Here is a 20,573-nt window from a genome sequence, read left to right on the forward strand (position 1 = left end):
GATCGCCCGTTTTTCATGGAGGCCCACTCAAGTAGCGGAAGTTTAATTATAACTACACTGTATTCTCAGTACTGTCAACCGGGGGACTGGGTGTCTGTGTTGTCCTCATCATTCGAGACGTGGCGAAACCGGAAATGGAAAGATTTCGAACCTGTATGGGCGCTGATGACCATGGTGTTGAGCGCCCCACAAACCAACATCATCATTAATACCGTCTACACATACTACACGTGTGAGGTCAAGTGTTGGCTGTTTCATAATATTCTCCATTCAGATGTTGACAGAGCTTCGTGAACCATCCACACGATGTCACTGTTTATGTTCTCAGTTCGCCTTTGGGCATATCATACCTCAGATTCAATTTATCAAGTAGTCTTTTAACAGAAAACAATTTTAATACACCTATCCGTGGTAAACATCGTATGCACCAATTTACAATGGTCAAAGGCGGGTACTTTGTGACACTGTTTACTTTATTAATGTTCAAATGTGTGTGAAATCTTATAGGACTTAACTGCTGAGGTCATCAGTCCCTAAGATTACACACTACTTAACCTAAATTACCCTAAGGACAAACACACACACCCATGCCCGAGGGAGGACTCGAACCTCCGCCGGGACCACTTTATTAATCTGAAAGTATAGTACTGGTTGGTGAATTACATTAACAGTTTGGAAAAAACGCTTTCGCTTCGAAAAATACGTCATATATTTGCAATGGCTAACAAGAGGTCTCCGAACCGCATGTTGTTTCACCAAATGATCACAAAACGTAAAAACAAAAATATTTTAAGTTAATTATCTGAACATATCCTCGTCAGGGAGATATTACTGCTCCACAGTTTTCCATAAAATTGTTCTAATTGTTGTATAAACTGGCAGGCTCAGTTGCAAAGCTATTTTTACTGGAAATAATGCGTTTCACCTGGTTAAGGCTTCATCAGATTTTATGAAACACTATCAAGAGTATTTCATATCACAGACTGGAAAAGCGGTTGCTCAGAACAGATGATGAATAAACTATGTCAAAGACATTTCTGTCGGACTGGCCCACTTGCAAATCGTGAACACTAGCGAGCGAATCGCAGCATGTAGCTACGCGTACATCATATAAATATGAATTACGAATTGTGTTTGACGACACTACAGAGCTTAAGTTCAAGTTTTCTAGAACCTGTCCTGTCGCCATAAATCTCGAAGTTACTGCTTATCTCTCGCCGACGGAGACTGATCCCTCATTAACATAGTTTCTTCTCTATTTTATTATGCATAGACAGTAATAATTTGTCGTACGATGGAGAACTGATCATAAAATAGTTTATGAAATCATTCGGGAACGTGATTCTGATTACAGTCAACAAATGGGCATGGCAAGAAGTCGCTCCTCTTCCTCGACCTTTTCTCACCTGTTTTCTCACTTTCGCTGTTTCCTGTTATTACTGCTAATATACTCTACTGGTCATTAAAATTGCTTCACCAAGAAGAAATGCAGACGATAAACGGGTATTCATTGGACAAATATACTAGAACTGACATGTGATTACATTTTCACGCAATTTGGGTGCATATATCCTGAGAAATCAGTACCCAGAACAACCACCTCTACAGTTCATCAAGAGCAGTGACTGGGGTTTTGTGATGAGCCAGCTGCTCGGTCACCAGTGACCAGACATTTTCAGTTGGTGGGAAATCTGGAGAATGTGCTGGCCAGGACAGCATTCGAACATTTTCTGTGTCCAGAAAGGCCCGTACAGGACCTGCAACAGGTGGTAGTGCATTATCCTGCTGAAATGTAGGGTTTCGCAGGGATCGAATGAGGGGTAGAGCCACGGGTCGTAACACATCTGAAATGTAACGTACACTGTTCAATGTGCCGTCAATGCGAACAAGAGGTGACCGAGACGTGTTGTAACCTCCCCCTCTCTTATCGACCTTAATGACAGTGAAAAATTAAACCGCGTGTACCTAATGGAAATTTGGGAAAAGCAATCGTCACCGAAGTTAATTTGTCGGTAAAGAGTGAGGAAATGGTTACATCTAAATGAAAGGAAAAATGCAAATGAAATTGGTGGAAATTAATTTTGAGAAAAGGGTAAAATTAATAAAGAAAGTAAATGTGCGGTCGTTACGTTAACAATTAATTGGCGTTAATTATATATTTGAGATTTGGGGAAAATTACGGTCGCCAGTCCTATGGACAACTACTATAATAACTGAAAATGAAAGATTAATGCACATATAATTAGCACTGAAAGCGTGGCAACTGAAGGTTGACACGTGTTGTGTGAAAACTGAATGTTTGTCAGAAGTAATAAATTTCGCTACACTCTGACTGAATTTAGAAAAGAATTAATAAAATCGGAAAACTGAAAGTTAATTTAGTGACTGAAATTAATAGTGAATTTTGTTTCTGAAGCACTATGAAATTCAATAATAAGGTTAATCTTGGGCTACCTCAACAATCATTTCAAAAGCTACTTGAATCTACGCAATTTAGAAATAAGAGATTTAACTTGGAACTTGAATTAAATGATTCTGAATAATTAAAAATAGTAAAATTTTTTACGTACCAAGCTGAGCTGCAGTCACAGGTAAGCTAAAATATGGTAACAAAACTCGCACTCTTAATTTCTGCTTGTGTAATCTAAATATTGTAGCCAGCTATGAATACTTTAACTGAACTTTGAAATTAAAGCAGTGAAATGGAATGATATTACTATAATGCTGGCGTATGAATTTCAACGACACTCGGGTTCATTCCAGAAAAGGAAGGGACCCTACTTGGTAATGCAATTGGGACAATGAGCAACAAAGGTTCATGCTAAGTTGCTGTATTTTTGTGATGCAACAGTTTTAAAAGCTGAGGTCTGCCATACAGTTCTAAAACTTTACGTGCTTTCAGTCTTCCTTGTTGGTTGATTGAAGGTTTGAAGCCGTCCATCGAGGAGGTGGCGACAGTCACTCATTGTGGGCCGTCGCTGTTGCAGAAGCTGGATGTCTTCTCGACACGGTCACCAGGCGAAACGGGCCCTTGATGTGCGCCAGCTAATGCTTCCTGTCAGAAACTATCATAGCAAGTCACGCGCAATTACATGCTGTCAAACCCCGAAAGCGCGGCAACTCACGGGAGCGTCACACAACACACCTGCTCAACCGCACCTACCCCAGCCAGACTCCGATCTGCCCGCGCTCCACGCGGCCGAGTTCACACTACCAAAGATTCTAAACACTTTGGTTCTGCACACGACCTATCGATGTAACCGTTAGATAGCATAGTTTTCCCTAGGCAAGACCCAGCGTAAAAATACAAATAATATTTACAAAACAAACCTTTTATACATCGACATAAATGTATAAATAGTAAAACAATTACAATATATAAAGACACAGAAATGTCATATCTTCAGGTAACAAAATAAGGAAAAAAATTTATAGTACAATAGATGGAAATAGGTGGATATGCATTTCCGGCGTTACAGTGTAACCAATGAGACCCCATACCATCACGCCGGGTGATGCGCCAGTATGGCGATGACGAATAGGCGTTTCCAATGTGCGTTCACCGCGAAGTGGCCAAACATGGATGCGACCATCATGATGCTGTAAACAGAACATGGATTCATCCGAAAAAATGACGTTTTAGTATTCGTGCACCCAGGTTCGTCGTTGAGTACACCATCGAAGGCGCTCCTGTCTGTGATGCAGCGTCAAGGGTAACCGAAGCCATGGTCTCCGAGCTGATAGTCCGTGCTGCTGCAAACGTCGTCGAACTGTTCGTGCAGATGGTTGTTGTCTTGCAAACGTCCCCATCTGTTGACTCAAGGATCCAGACGTGGCTGCACGATCCGTTACAGCCATGCGGATAAGATGCCTGTCATCTCGATCGCTAGTGATACAAGGACGTTGGGATCCAGCAGGGCGTTCCGTATTACCCTCCTGAACCAACCGATTCCATATTCTGCTAACAGTCATTGGATCTCGACCAACGCGAGTAGCAGTGTCGCGATACGATAAACCGCAATCGCGATAGGCTACAATCCGACCTTTATCAAAGTCGGAAACGTGATGGTACGCATTTCTCCTTCTTTTACGAGGCGTCACAACAACGTGTCACCAGGCAACGCCGGTCAACTGCTGTTTGTGTATGAGAAATCGGTGGGAAACTTTCCTCATGTCAGCACGTTGTAGGTGTCGCCACCGGCGCGAAACTTGTGTAAATGCTCTGAAAAGCTAATCATTTGCTTTTGGGTGTTCGACATCTTAATCTTGTAAAATCGCGTTGCCAACTCACAGTAATGTTGATGGTGTGTGGGTTGCTTCAACATGTCAGAGGTTTGACAAATTAGTATTGCCAATAAATACTGAACCTGTCCAAGACCCCTTTAGACGCAAGTCTGCTGTTATTCACGACAGCAGACAAATTAAAATGGTTATCTGTGTCAGTGAGATTAGCCAGACAGGGGGAGCCTCCGTCATCTGCATTTTGTTCAAATGGCTCTGAACACTATGGGACTTAACTTCTGAGGTCATCAGTCCCCTAGAACTTAGAACTGCTTAAACTTAACTAACCTAAGGACATCCCACACATCCATGCCCGAGGCAGGATTCGAACCTGCGACCGTTACGGTCGCGCGGTTACAGACTGTAGCGCCTAGAACCGCTCGGCCACTCCGGCCGGCCTGCATTTTGTTATCACATTTATTTTATAATATTTGCAGTTATTGTATCTGTCAAGATTGAGGCCTTCAGGACATCTCTTACATCTAATGAGATATCCATAGTGAGTCCTTTACACAATCGTTACCGCCTAGAGCGTCCACAACGCCACCAGAACATTCAGTGCTTCCTTCTTGCCTATTTCTACTCGGTACTAACCGCACCCAGCGGCGTCCTCTTGTCAGTGGCGACATACGGACACGGTGTGGAGTGGCATGGGGTCAGCCCGCCCCTCTCCCGAACGCTGTCAGCCTGCAGACTTCGGGACCGCCACTTGTCACTGAAGCAGCTCCTCAATTATTGGCACAACGGCACTGAGTCCACCCCGTTCCGGTCCTTCCACCAAAGGAAAATCCCTGCTGTACCGAGAATCGAACCCCTTTCGTCTTCTTAGCAGTCATACACGCTGATCGCTTAACTGCAGCGGCATATTTACTGGTGTACAACTTTGTAATCTACATCTACATCTACATGATTACTCCGCAATTCACATTTAAGTGCTTGACAGAGGGTTCATCGAACCACAATCATACTCTCTCTCTACCATTCCACTCCCGAACAGCGCGCGGGAAAACGAACACCTAAACCTTTCTGGTCGAGCTCTGATTTCTCTTATTTTATTTTGATGATCATTCCTACCTATCTATGTTGGGCTCAACAAAATACTTTCGCATTCGGAAGAGAAAGTTGGTGACTGAAATTTCGTAAATAGATCTCGCCGCGACGAAAAACGTCTTTGCTTTAATGACTTCCATCCCCCAACTCGCGTATGATATCTGCCACACTCTCTCCCCTATTACGTGATAATACAAAACGAGCTGCCCTTTTTTGCACCCTTTCGATGTCCTCCGTCAATCCCACCTGGTAAGGATCCCACACCTCGCAGCAATATTCTAACAGAGGACGAACGAGTGTAGTGTAAGCCGTCTCTTTAGTGGACTTGTTGCATCTTCTAAATGTCCTGCCAATGAAACGCAAGCTGTGGCTCGCCTTCCCCACAATATTATCTATGTGGTCTTTCCAACTGAAGTTGTTCGTAATTTTAACACCTGGGTACTTAGTTCAATTGACAGCCTTGAGAATTGCACTATTTATCGAGTAATCGAATTCCAACGGATTTCTTTTGGAACTCATGTGGATCACCTCACACTTTTCGTTATTTAGCGTCAACCGCCACCTGCCACACCATACAGCAATCTTTTCTAAATCGCTTTGCAACTGATACTGGTCTTTGGATGAGTTTACTAGACAGTATATTACAGCATCATCTGCGAACAACCTAAGAGAACTGCTCAGATTGTCACCCAGGTCATTTATATAGATCAGGAACAGCAGAGGTCCCCCTGGGGAACACCTAAAATCACTTCAGTTTTACTCGATGATTTGCCGTCTATTACTACAAACTGCGACCTTCCTGACAGGAAATCACGAATCCAGTCGCACAACTGAGACGATACCCCATAGGCCCGCAGCTTGATTAGAAGTCGCTTGTGAGGAACGGTTTCAAAAGCTTTCCGGAAATCTAGAAATACGGAATCAACTTCAGATCCCCTGTCGATAGCGGCGTAGGCGGCGAAAAATAAAATCTCTGTACAGCTGCAGATGCTTAATACTGCTTAATAATGTAGCTGTGACATCTCTCGTTCATTTTGTGAACTGTGTCTCTGTAAAGCTCAAATGCAGAGGCTCTCGCAATACAGATACACAGAACTGCAGGTACACATCACTTGCAAAAATGTTTCTCCTTACTAATGGAGTAAGAAGCGTTTTGCAGTCAAAGCGAGAAAACAATCTAGATATCCCAACATAATTGGTTCCCCAGTAATTAAACTTTGATTTTGTCGCCTTATGTTGGATTAAGGCCTCCAAAACGCATGGCAACCGAAAAGTTGAAGTTTAATGAGTGCTTACGTTGCATTTACTTATTTTATCTTTTAATCACATTTTAGGTGCATCAACAATACATTATACGATATGCCACTCATGCACGAGGCCGCGCGAAGTGGCCGCGCGGTTTGAGGCGCCACATCACGGATTGCGTGTCCTTCCCACCGGAAATTCGAGTCCTCCCTCGGGCATGGGTGTGTGTGTTGTTCTTAGCATAAGTTAGTTTAAGTAGAGTGTAAGTCTAGGAACCGATGACCTCAACAGGTTGGTCCTTTAGGAATTCATACAAATTTGAACATTTGCCAGGCATGAGCGGATACAGTCGTATTGCTGGCACGCCTGGTAACATTCAGAACACGGGATAATAACAGTAATAATGATAATGAAGGTAATATTATATAAATACACACGTAAACTACTATAAACACCTGAGAATGACGGTGGAAACCTTCGAAACGCGTCGTGCATGTTAATAACAAAGTAGCTGAAACAGATATCAGTTTTAATTTGTCCCCAGAATGAGACTTTCACCCTGCAGCGGAGTGTGCGCTGATATGAAACTTCCTGGAAGATTAAGACTGTATACCCGACCGAGACTCGAACTCGGGACCTTTGCCTTTCGCGGGCAAGTGCTCTACCATCTGAGCTACCGAAGCACGACTCACGCCTCGTCCTCACAGCTTTACTTCTGCCAGTATCTCATCTCCTACCTTCCAAACTTTACAGAAGCTCTCCTGCAAAGGTCACGAGTTCGAGTCTCGGTCGGGCACACAGTTTTAATCTGCCAGGAAGTTTCAGTTTTAATTTGTGTTGTCTTAAGCTATATGTTCAGGCTTCTATTCGAAACTTTCCAGTGCTAGAGAAAGAGAAAGAGAGACAGAGAGAGAGTGAGAGAACCCCAATATTCCACCCTTTTTTAAGTTAAAACCTTAATATAAACTGACAGTAATTTACACCAAGCGCTTTTCGTTTTTAGTGGGAAAGCTTCCGCAACTATTATACTTCAGCCATTACAAATCCATTTTTTTACCTTTTGGCCGCTACATAAAACAGTTTTACTTAAGAAAGAGATAATTTATACAAGCTAAGTGCACCGTTTATTTTTCCTATTTAATTCAAGTCAGTTATTTTTACGATAATTTCTTAGATTCCTAAATAGCAAGAACCAACAAGAAACTGATAAAAATCTATCGTTATACTTATTCACAAAGATAGAACCTGAAAGGTACTGGATAACTACAGAACAATAATGCTGGCTACAAATTTTTGCTGATATTCTCAAACTTCCAGTACACCTGTATTATGAAGACATTTTACCAGAACGGCAAGATGTTTGCATGAGGGGAAGATACTGCTGCAATGTTTACTTTGCTACGAAAATCTAGGTACAGAAACGCCGAGAATGTAACACTGAAACAGGCAAAAACGCTATCGATGTAATAAATTACAACAAGCTGCTGACAATGCTAGCGCAAGATGATACTCCACATAAAATTGTTCCAAATATTCACAGTTTAAAGGGTGCCCCATTCGAAGTAGCCGCAGTGTGGATAATGTGGGGAAGGAATTATTTAAATAGACTACAGAGTCAACATTTGGCGGAAAAGTTGGAAGTATGTACATGCAACTGTAATTTATTGTAAAAACACTTATTTTTTATTTTTTACGAGGTGAAAATACGCCGTTTAACTCTATTCGTTTTCGTTTATAGATGGCAACAAGTGTTTAGGACGGCGCAAGGTTAATTCCAAGTCCAGTTTTTACTGGTATCCATGAATGGGATTCGTTGAGAAAACAGCAATCGCCGATGTTGGGTTAACAGTCTGGAGGTTGAGCATGCGGAGAATTATCCGCAGATGGTCACGGAAGTCATTTGCGACGAAAGTGATGTTCATATCTCATGCATTTCGCTGACATACTTATTTTGCCAAGGAACTTTTCCAACGCCGTTCTAGAAAATTTAGGATTTTTGTCTTATTTCTCTGACACGTCAATTTCGTCACGAGATTCGTTGGTTTCCTGTAGCCTGCAATTCATCATATTTCTCAAAATCGTATGTTTCAAGATTTTCGGCCGTAAATAAGACTTGCTGTTGAATGTACAAGCGTTTTCTACCGCCCGTTAGTAGATTATGCAGCGTGCATGCTGCGAGTGTTATAGATGCCGCTATTTGCTAACATGAATTGACTGTTGTCGGGAACACACTGAATCGTCTGGATAAAATTCCAACAGTGCTTTCTACCATTTTTCTACCATGTGACGACCTACAATTTAAGATTTTTTCATTCATGGAAATATTTTTTAGACGACATCTACATCTGCATCTACATTTATACTCCGCAAGCCACCCAACGGTGTGTGGCGGGGGGCACTTTACGTGCCACTGTCATTACCTCCCTTTCCTGTTCCAGTCGCGTATGGTTCGCGGGAAGAACGACTGCCTGAAAGCCTCCGTGCGCGCTCTAATCTCTCTAATTTTACATTCGTGATCTCCTCGGGAGGTATAAGTAGGGGGAAGCAATATATTCGATACCTCATCCAGAAACGCACCCTCTCGAAACCTGGCGAGCAAGCTACACCGCGTGCAGAGCGCCTCTCTTGCAGAGTCTGCCACTTGAGTTTATTAAACATCTCCGTAACGCTATCACGGTTACCAAATAACCCTGTGACGAAACGCGCCGCTCTTCTTTGGATCTTCTCTATCTCCTCCGCCAGACCGATCTGGTACGGATCCCACACTGATGAGCAATACTCAAGTATAGGTCGAACGAGTGTTTTGTAAGCCACCTCCTTTGTTGATGGACTACATTTTCTAAGGACTCTCCCAATGAATCTCAACCTGGTACCCGCCTTACCAACAGGAGAGCGGAAATGTGTCGTCATCTAAAACAATTAAAGGGGAAGTGATACAGATGTTCCCCGGTTGTTTGCAGTCTGGTATTTTTTATACAGATCTGTCCACAAGTCATTCGCGTAATTTGTTGTTCACATACACTTCGGCGTCACCACCTCCATTATCAGTTCCATCATCGTGGTAAATGAATTTGTAATTTTCATCGATAAGTGCAAATAATATATGTTGTTGTAAGGCTTGTAGTTGAAGTAGTGTGAACCACTGGCACGTAGACAAGAATCGTACTCGTTTTCCGTCGACTGCTCCAGTTGTGTTATACACATTCCACTACTCTTCGAATTCCTTTGCTGTATATTCCCACTCGCCCTCTGTAGGTGCGTGCAAACAAAGTAGTTGATTAAAGTGCTGTGTAAACTTATTTTGTGCATTTTATTGCTCATAGGACGTGAAAGCATAGATTGTTAGAAGTTCATGAAATACGCCGTCAGGTGCCACAGCACACGCAGTCAGGTGTTTCAAATACACCCAGACGGAAGAACTAGGAAAGTATTAACTTGGAGGAGACAATGGAGTTGTTTCTTTGTTAGATTTTAACCGCTTATTGCGGTTCTTGTAGTCATCGTCTTTGCGTTATGAAGAATTTAGTATTTTCATAGCTTGCAAATAATCATTGTGGTGGTACTACAGACTGCATACACTTTGACTCATTTTATAGGTAAAGGAAACTTTTATAAAAGCAAAGTCCACGCTATTACTTTTAACAAAGGTAAAAGCTTCCCAAGTACACTGTGAAAAATCTTACAACTGGGATTTTATAAAAGATCTTTCTCAAAGAACTTTTGTAGTTTATTACGGGTCTAAGCAACATCACTCTACTTCCACGTAAGAAAATAGTGCTTCAGATTTATTGCAGGAAAAAATACAACAGAATTTAAAAGGAAAAACAGATCATGGAAATTACAGCAAAGGAAATTTGAGACGTGCGGTAGAAGCTATCAGAAACGATCCGTCTGTAAGAATGCCTCCCAAAATTACGGCATTCTTTGGAAGGCCGTTGGAAGGAAGATTAAAAATAATATTTCCGCAATATGGGTCCGGAATACATTTTGACGGAAGTGTCAATGGCAAGGTCAGTGACAGCCTTCTTTGATCAAATTATAGAGGTGAATGACAAATACGCACTGACAATGTAGAATAAAATAAACGAAAAGTGGGGTGAAGTGGCCATTAGGCGAACAGAAAGATAAATTAATTATGATCTTCAAGAAGCCATGTAAAATGGTGCTAATATTGTAACCAATGTATTAGGACATGCAGAAATACATTCTGGAGACTGTACTTAGGTGAAGTAGATGTGCTGTTCCACTCTAAATATATTGTGCTTAAGTCCATAAATTCCTTCTTAAGTTATTTGTGAATTGCCTCATATCTTTCTGGAGCAATACGTGAAGTGGTACACTGTGGATGCAGTATGGTGCAAGCTCGAATGCTCTCGCCTGTTGTTAGAAAAGCTAAACATGAGACCATATGTACGTGGAACGGCGTTTGCAAATATAAGGGTCTACTTTCATAAAGACCGAGTGATATGCTTGATCGTTCATTCTCAAGTAATTATCATAGCTCTCTATGTCCTAGCATTGTAGCTCAAGAAGCAAATTCTGCTGAACACTTCTAGCTTCTCTTCTAGTTATCACACGCGCAACCGTCCCTGTTCTCTGTTTTTTTTTTCGAGCAATGCACACGCCGCAAACATTACACTGAATGCTGCATCACAAAAGATTAACTGTCCGACATCCATTCACTAGAAACTAGGGCAAAACTTCTACGTTAGTGTCAGGGCTCCAGTAAAATACATTGATCAAAAAAGTTAACAAGCCACTGACACAGACCTCTGTCAAAAAATTCTACAAAGTAATTCGGTTGCGGACAGGAAAATTTCGCGAAAACGATAACACTAAAAATAACGAGAAAGTAGCGAAATAACGCTAAAATCGACAATTTTTAAGAGATACCACGAAATTTATAATTTAGCCATGGAAAAATGTTATAAATCTGAGCACGGTATTTTACTAATATAACTTGTCGTCATTGAACGTTAAAACTACATGTTCACTTCTAACATTCTCAAGGCTGAGGATCGCGTATAATCTTAAGATGTCAGTTCATTCTCCCGTGTAAATACGAGGGTCACTCCAAAAGAAATGCACACTATTTTTGTAAAAACACAGTTTTCATTCTGCATGTGTGAAAGTTTTACAGTGTGTAGATACATCCTTCCCGCTTGTTTTCAAACTTAGTTCAACCTGTTCCCGTGAGTGGCGCCGTCACAGCATGTCTTGAAGATGGCTGCTACACTTGACGTTCCTCAGAAGCAACGTGCTGTCATAGAATTCCTGTGCTGCGAAAACGAGACAGTGGGAAACATCCACAAGAGGTTGAAAAAGGCGTATGGACACGAAGAGGCAATCAATGGTGTGGCATCATGCAAATTCACCCAAGGAAAAAAAAAAATTCAAAACCACACCATCTGCTGGAAAAGTTATGGCTACGGTGTTTTTCGATTCCGAAGGACTCTTGCTTGTGGACATCATGTCAAGTGGAACCACCATAAATTCTGATGCATATGTGACGACGCTGAAGAAACTTCAAGCTCGACTGAGTCGTGTTTGACCACATCGGCAAAACCAGGATGTTTTGTTGTTGCTCGACTATGCATGGCCACATGTCAGTCAAAAAACCATGGAAGCGATCACAAAACTCGGATGGACAACACTGAAACACCCGCCTTACGGTCCTGAGCTGGCTCCATGTGACTATCATCTCTTTGGGAAGCTGAAAGACTCTCTTTGTGGAACAAGGTTTGAAGATGATGACTCCCGTGTACATGCTGTCAAACAATGGCTCCAACAGGTTGGTCCAGAATTTTACCGTGTGGGTATACAGGCGCTGGTTCCAAGATGGCGTAAGGGAGTTGAGAGGGACGGACATTATGTGGAGAAATGAAAATATTGTTCCTAAAGGATGTGTCTACACACTGTGAAACTTTGAAACATGTAGAATAAAAGATGGATTAAAAAAAAATAGTGTGTATTTCTTATGGAGTGACCATCGTATCATTGACGTGACGACGAAAATAGCACCTAAATTAGAAAAAAAACAGCAAATTTCGCAAAAACGTTACATCGAATATGGCAAAAATAACACCGAATTCGGCAATAGAAATTACCGAACATGACAAAAAATGAATTTGACCATAAAATAATTTTATTCCCTGTCCCTAATAACAGGCCTTGTCAGTGGGAGACAGAAGCACACCAGATATCGGCTCTGCCTTCTATTCCAGTCTCGCATTGTTCATGGAAAGAAAGATTGTCGGTATGCCTCTGTGTGGTCTCTAATCTCTCTGATTTTATGCTCACGGTCTCTTCGCGACATATATGTAGGAGGGAACAATATACTGCTTGACTCGTCGGTGAAGGTATGTTCTCGAAACATCAACAAAAGCCCGTACCGAGCTACTGAGCATATCTCCTGCAGAGTCTTCCACTGGAGTGTATCTATCATCTCCGTAACGCTTTCGCGATTACTAAATGATCCTTTGAAAGGTGGCTACACTGAGCCACTGCGCCAGAGATTGCGCCAAAGAGTATTATTAAGCCGCCTCCACAGTGCTTGTCGAGAGCTCGTAGAAGTGAGTGCTTGGAGAGAGCTCGTAGTAGTCAGTGCTTGTCGAGAGCTCGTAGAAGTCAGTGCATGGAGAGAGCTCGTAGCAGTCAGTGCCTGTCGAGGACTCGGGGTAGTCTGTGCTGAGATGTTGTAGCAGAGAGTGTTTGTTGAGATGTGCTATTAGGCAGTGCTTGTTGAGATGTGATATTGGAGAGTTCTGGTTGAGATGTGATAGTAGAGAGTCTGTGTGAGATATAATGTAAGGATTAGAGTGATTTTCATCAATATAAATGAGGTAATAAACTCCGTTTCTTTTTATTTCAGTATCCTAAATAATGCGTCATTACAGGTTCAGTCAACAAAGCATATGGCGTGTGTTCTTGTATTAGAGTTTAATTCTGCTTTCCTTACGCAATTGTAGTATTTGTAATTTTCTTTTATCACGTCAGTAAAATTGGTATTTAAAAATTCTTGTCTTGTTGAAGAAGAACCGTGCCAGATGTGCGTTGAGTCACACTCCCACATACAGTACAGTTATACTTGTGCTTTGGTTTAGCAGGTTTTATAGTTGCTGGGGACTTAATTAATTAACTGTGTTTACAAAATTTTCTTTCATTGTTTGTTGTTATTATATGCAGTCAGATTGCGTACAAAAACTAGTCAGGGCCAACCGATTACGAGAAACAGCGTAATCGGACATACAGCTACCAAAAACTAAAAATTATTTGCATCATATTTAATTAAGCCCCCATGCACGTGGCGACCGCTGCTTCGGATCGTCCCTTGGAATTCTTCTGATTGTAAAAATAGTAGACAGTAGTATTGTTGTAGTAATTTCTAGTTTAGTAATTGTAGCCTATTTTGCATGTGTAGATTTGGTAATTGGCATTCTTTTAATGGTATTTTTTTCTCAGAATTTGATTTGTTGTCTTGTATACGCGTTTGACAATTTAGTGCAATTATTTCAATTGTTCGATTAATCGTGTTTGAGGGAAACATTTCATGTGAATGATATTGTTGATGATAAAGTGTCATTGTGTGTAATTTTCGTACAGTGACGATTTTTTTATGTTTTGTAAATGATTACGCGATCAATGAAAAAGGCAAAAATGATGGATAGTGAGAATGACGAAATTGTTAACATGGCGAACTCGCCAACACAGGAGAACAGTGTGATGAATAATGAAGTGGAAAACAATGTAATAAGTTGGGAAAATAGTCCGGAACCATTTCAAAATTTTTCTCAATCAGAAAATTCACAGAATACGAGATTAACGATAGAAGATTCTGAAATAGTATCGAACACAGATAGCTTTATGGCTATGCTGAAGGAAGTTAGTTTTGCGGGAAATGTTCGGGGCGAAAAGAATTTTGAACCATTAAATATGGAGCAGTTGATGGGTGCAATATTAAATTTGGGATCTGAATTAAAAACAGTGGCAACACGTTTAGAAACAGAGATGGGAACAATTAAAACTGAGATGGGAACAATTAAAACTGATATGGGAACAATGGAAACACGGTTAGGATCTGAATTAAAAACAGAGATAGGAACAATTAAAACTGAGATGGGAACAATTAAAACTGATATGGGAACAATGGAAACACGGTTAGGATCTGAATTAAAAACAGAGATAGGAACAATTAAAACAGAGATGGGAACTTTGGAAACACGGTTAGATTCACGAATAGGGACATCTTTCAAAAATATGAAAGATGAATTAAAGAAAGAAATCAGAGAAGAAGTACAACCAATTCTGAATTCTCACAATAATAGATTAATTGCAGTAGAGATTAGACAAAGGGAACAGGATAGAGAACAGGAAGAAAAAGATCGCGTGATAGTACAAAAATTTTCAAAATTAAATTTACAATGTGCACACGATAAGGAAGAAATAATTGAAAGAATCGAGGAATCCGTACCAAATGACAGAATAAATAACTTAACGCAACAGTGTGAACAGTTAACTACTAAATGTGACAACACCGAAACCCGAGTCGCGACACTTACGGAAGACGTAAATAAACAGAAAGAACAAATTGGTGATTTATCGGAAAGAGTTGAGGAGATTTCAGATAAATTGACAAGTCTTAGTTTAAATGGGGACAGAGATTCAGATGATACAGCACCATTACCATTTTCAGAAACCGAAGAGTATCAGAACATAAGTAAGCATGTCGAAAATCAGGGAAAATTTAATGAACGCGTTAAAAGGGAAGTTGAGGCATTACGAAAGCAAGTCAAACAGATCGAAGGCGAAATTGTAGGAAAAGACGGCAAAAGAAATTTAGAATCACAGATATCAGAGGGGTTTGAAGAAAATAATTTATTTCATTTACGGGATGCGACAAGAGAGCGCCAGGCGCGCGAACTTGATAATAATCGTCATTGGGACTGGGACAGACGCGGTAGGTCTTTGTCGCCACGAGGCGAAAACTTTGACTATAAACACTTTTTGACTGTTCGGAAATTTAAGATCTTCCGCAACTCTAAGAATGACATACATCCATGTGCATGGTTAGATCAATTTATGTACGCACTTCCACCGAATTGGCCACTAAGACACAAACTAGAAATTATGTGCGGCTATTAAAGTCCTCAGGGGATTCACTACACTAAGTGAATATGTGCCGTAGCGAGCATAGGGCCCCGAGCTGTAGTGGTGCTATTTCTCTTTTAGTTTTCTGTACCGCTGCCTACTCTTTTACTATTCTTTGCATCTGTCAAAACAACTCTTCGACTATCAATCTATCTAGTGAGTAAGTAAACAATAACCGGATATGACTGTTTTACCCAAAAGTGACTTTGGAATTTACCGTTTGGACTTACTATATCTTCAGCAGCATTCATTCGTAGCTTAAATGAAATTTTACCTGTTTATCTTCGTGACAATATTACTTCATATGTTGACGATATTCTTATTGCTAAACGTTCTTGGAGTGAGCACAACAAAATTTTGGATTCATTGTTATGTATCTTTGCAAGAGTTGGCTTTACAGTGAACTTAGAAAAATCTGAATTTGGTCGTTCACAGGTGAAATTTCTCGGTCACATTATTTCTACAGAAGGTATTCTTCCTGATTCAGAAAAATTAGACGCTATTCGTAATTATGCTGTTCCTACTACAAAACGTGATATTCGTAGTTTCCTTGGTGTCTGTAACTTTCTTCGACGCTTTGTTAAATTGGACGATTTGGCCACACCTCGTTTATGTGAACTATCTGGAAAGAAATCTAATTGGTGTTGGGATGAGGAAGCTCAGTCAGAATTTGAACAACTCCGTGATGCTTTAGTTGCTGCTCCACTTCTTTCACATCCGGATTTATCTAAAGATTTTTGTTTGGCAACGGACTCATCATACAAGGGCCTAGGGGCACACTTATTTCAAGAGATAGAAGAAAACGGCGTTGTAGTACAGAAGACTATTGCATTTGGAAGTCGCGTTCTCTCTAAATCAGAAAAGAATTATTCGATTACGGAACTTGAAGCTTTGGCTGTTGTATGGGCTTTTACAAAATTTCGGACATTTTTGTTTGGCAGACATACTAAGGTTTATACCGATCATCGAGCTCTGGAATTTCTTATGTGGACAAAATTAACTTATGGCAGATTGTCACGATGGGCGTTGTACCTACAGGAATTTGATTTTAGTATTGTTTACATACAGGGTTCTTCAAATATTGTTGCTGATGCTTTATCACGTGCACCTATGGGTTTGAAACAAAGTGCTGAAGAGGACTGCAAGGAAAACAATTATTGTTTGATGTATATTCAAGGTGTTGCGTTTGAGAACTTTATTTCGTCTTCGCTCCAGGACATCGCTAAGGAGCAAAATAAGGATCCAATCTGGAAGGACATTAAGGAGAAGTGGAGGAGAAAGGAAAGCGTGGCGATTAGACAGCATTATTTAGTCCGCAATGACATTCTTTTTAAACTAAAATCGGTCGACAACTCCGTTTGGTTAGTTTGTATTCCAGATGAGTGGGTTAATAAGCTGATTTGGTATACGCATTTCAGTTATGCACACTTTGGTCCCAGAAAATGCTTTAGTAAATTACGAGAAAATTGCTATTTCAGTAATATGGAGAAACGTATTCGATCTGTTCTGGCCAAATGCAAATTATGTCAAAAGGCTAAGCCGCCAACAGTTTCTCACAGAGCACCGTTGTTTCCTATCATTCCAGCGAAATTAAAGGAGATGGCTGCAGTCGATTTGTTCGGTCCAGTGGTTCGATCTACTAATGGTTTTGCGTACATTTTCGTAGCAGTGGAGTTGACGTCAAAATATGTGTGTTTTACACCTTTACGCAAAGCAACAGCTCGTTCAGTATCTAACGCTTTCATCAAACACTTTCTTAAAGAAGTTGGTCATGTTGATAAGGTTATATCAGATAATGGATCACAGTTTCGTTCTAAAATTTGGCTTCGTACTCTACGGCGTCGTAAAATTAAACCAATTTTCATTTCACTTTTTCACCCTCAATCTAACGCTTCAGAGAGATGGATGAAGGAAATCAATAAATTGTGTCGTCTTTATTGTCATCAGAATCACAGAACTTGGGATCAGTATCTTCATATTTTTCAAAACATTCTGAATGAACTCTCTAATGATTCAACTTCTTTACCACCTATACTGGTATTAAAAAATAAAGCACCGACAAATCGCATATCTGAAATCGTTCCTTTTACGCCTTCACGGAAACTGCGGCATTTTGAAGTTGTCAATCTGGCTCTGCAAAATATTGCATCTGCGGCTGCTAGAAGAGAGAAATCAGCTAAGCGTCCTGGTCGTTCAAAAATCTTGTCAGTTGGTCAAAAAGTGTTAATTAAGTCTCATCGTTTGTCTCACAAAGGAAAAGGCTTGTGTCGCAAATTTTTTCTGCTTTATAACGGTCCATATAGAATTCGTAAAAGTATTCATGATAACACTGTCGAAGTAGAAACTCTTAAATCTCGACGCTCTAAAGGAATACATCATATATCTAACGTAAAAATTTTTGTGGAATGATATACTTTTAAAAAAAAATTTTGTAGAATGACATACTTGTGAGAAACTAACAGCTACATGTAAACATGCGGAGAGTACAAGGATACCGCGCTGTGTTTTGGCGGCGGCACATACTCAAAGCAACAGTCAAGTCGGCGCGCCGCACAAGGCAGTCGTTGACCGCGAACAATTGCTTCCTACGTCACGCGCCTACAGCTGATCGAGCGCTCAGTGCGAACGCACTGACAGCCGTAAACAAATACACAGTTTAATTTCTCCGATTAAATTCAGTATAAAGCTATAGTGACTTGATGAATTATGTTATTAACATTCAGTATTTTTCAGGATACAGTTGTATAATATATTTAACGACTTCAGGTAAATTCTGTGTGTCTCCGACGTTAAGAGGACTTGCTATCGAGAAATTTTCAGAAAGAATGTAATTTCCAAGAAGAAACTAATAAACTAAAAAGGTAACTATTAATTGAGTTCATTTTTCAGGTAACATATTTCCACTTAGGTACGTACTTTAGACGTAATTTGCTGCTCGCAATTACGTGATTAATGCTTTGTGCTAAATTTCATGTTCTATGAAATTACTTGTGAAGCGACGTGCTTGCGTACGTTAACTGATTTTGACAATGATTATTAATGAACTGGGTTGTAACTTGTGTATATTATGCATCGCTTGACTGCACTGCTTTTTCACTGATGTCATTTTTTTTGTTTTTAATTATGTGCCTGCTGTGCTTATTTATTTAAATTATAATTGTCACCTGATTAGTTGTGCTGATATGTATGTAAGTTACACTTTGTGATTTATCTGCTTGCGCCTTCATGTTTACTTATTAAGATTACATATGAACATTTATTTGCTTATGCTGATATGATGCTAATGACCTGTTTATTATGTTAGATAACATATGTTTGCTGCTATGCGTATGGATTGCATATTTATACATTTCTGTTTGTTGTCATAACTACTCTTTAATTTGGTGTATAGAAATGCTGATATACTGTGTATGAACATAGAGTTTAGGTCACATTATTGTCTTAATTATAGATTGTTCGCTTGGCAGAGCCTCGTTGTAAGGATTGTGCTGCATCCACTTGTTGATATTCTGTTCTCTACTGGTATATTTACTCGCTATTGCTTGCTTTGCTTACGCTCAGTGCCTTATATTTTAAGATAGGAAAATGAACTGCTATAATCCGACGAACGACATTAGTACAAAAAACTTCATAGAAGTCACATGAGCTGAGGTTTTATGGAAGCTGTATAAATTTATGCTAATAGGAAGGAAGCTAACGACATGACATACCAAAACTAGGTTTAGACCATTGACAGTTATTACACTGCATTTTTCGTGAGCAATTGAAATAGGAAGTGACACTTGACACAAGAAATACTCCACATGTTTGCTTCTGCCATAATTCTTGAAGTGGTGTACACACTGTGAAATATTATGATCATTCACATTCCGTAATCGTACTTAATTACTGAGAGTTATTCGAACTAAGTCTGTTAGAGGTCATGTATGCATTTCTTTTGTTTATAATTCATAATGAGTAGAAGATTTGGCTCAGATGGATTACACAGAGATTGTGTGTTGACAATGTGCCTTCGGATTGTATGGGATGATGAGGTATGCATTAGGATTTTATCTGTACTTGTTCGAGGAGACTGACTAGAGGAAAGAGTTGTTATGGAAGTGAAATGATATTGGTAATAAGGTTTATATGTATCGACGCATTGAAGAGGTATTATTGAGGTATTATTGAGATTGTGTGAAGTTGATGATTATTGGAGTTTTGGTGGATAAGAGGTAAAGTAAGTGAGGAGCATATATTGGCAATAAGGTTTATATGTGTCGACGTATTGAAGAGGTATTATTGAGGTATTATTGAGATTGTGTGAAGTTGATGATTATTGGAGTTTTGGTGGATAAGAGGTAAAGTAAGTGAGATGCATATTTTTTTTTGTTGGTCTTATGGAACAAGGAGGATGAAGATAGCAGACTAGAACACTATAGTAGAAGGAAGATAGTCTATACACACACTTTGTTAAATCACTAAGCAGTATATACTTTTTTTTTGAAGAGAGGAAGTATTTGCATATCTTGGCTCACTGACAGTTGTTCAACAACAGTACATTTGATCTGGCTTGGCAAACAATGGTCTTGACATGATGACTATGACGTTGACCTAACTATTATTGACTGTTATACATTGCTGCCACTACTACTTGATACACATGATGAACATCAGATTTTGACAGAATTGCATTTACACAGTTAACACTATTCAATTACACAGTAGTACTTAATGTGGATGAAAGATGAATGAGTGTGTTTTGTGTGTTTTCCTTTCATAATCCTACCCACCTATCTCCTAAATATTATTTTATTTGTTTGTAGTGGCTTGCACTGACACCCATAAATATTATAGGTTTACTGATATTT

The sequence above is a fragment of the Schistocerca piceifrons genome, chromosome 6 (assembly GCF_021461385.2).
Source record: "Schistocerca piceifrons isolate TAMUIC-IGC-003096 chromosome 6, iqSchPice1.1, whole genome shotgun sequence".
NCBI classification, from domain to species: Eukaryota; Metazoa; Arthropoda; class Insecta; order Orthoptera; family Acrididae; genus Schistocerca; species Schistocerca piceifrons.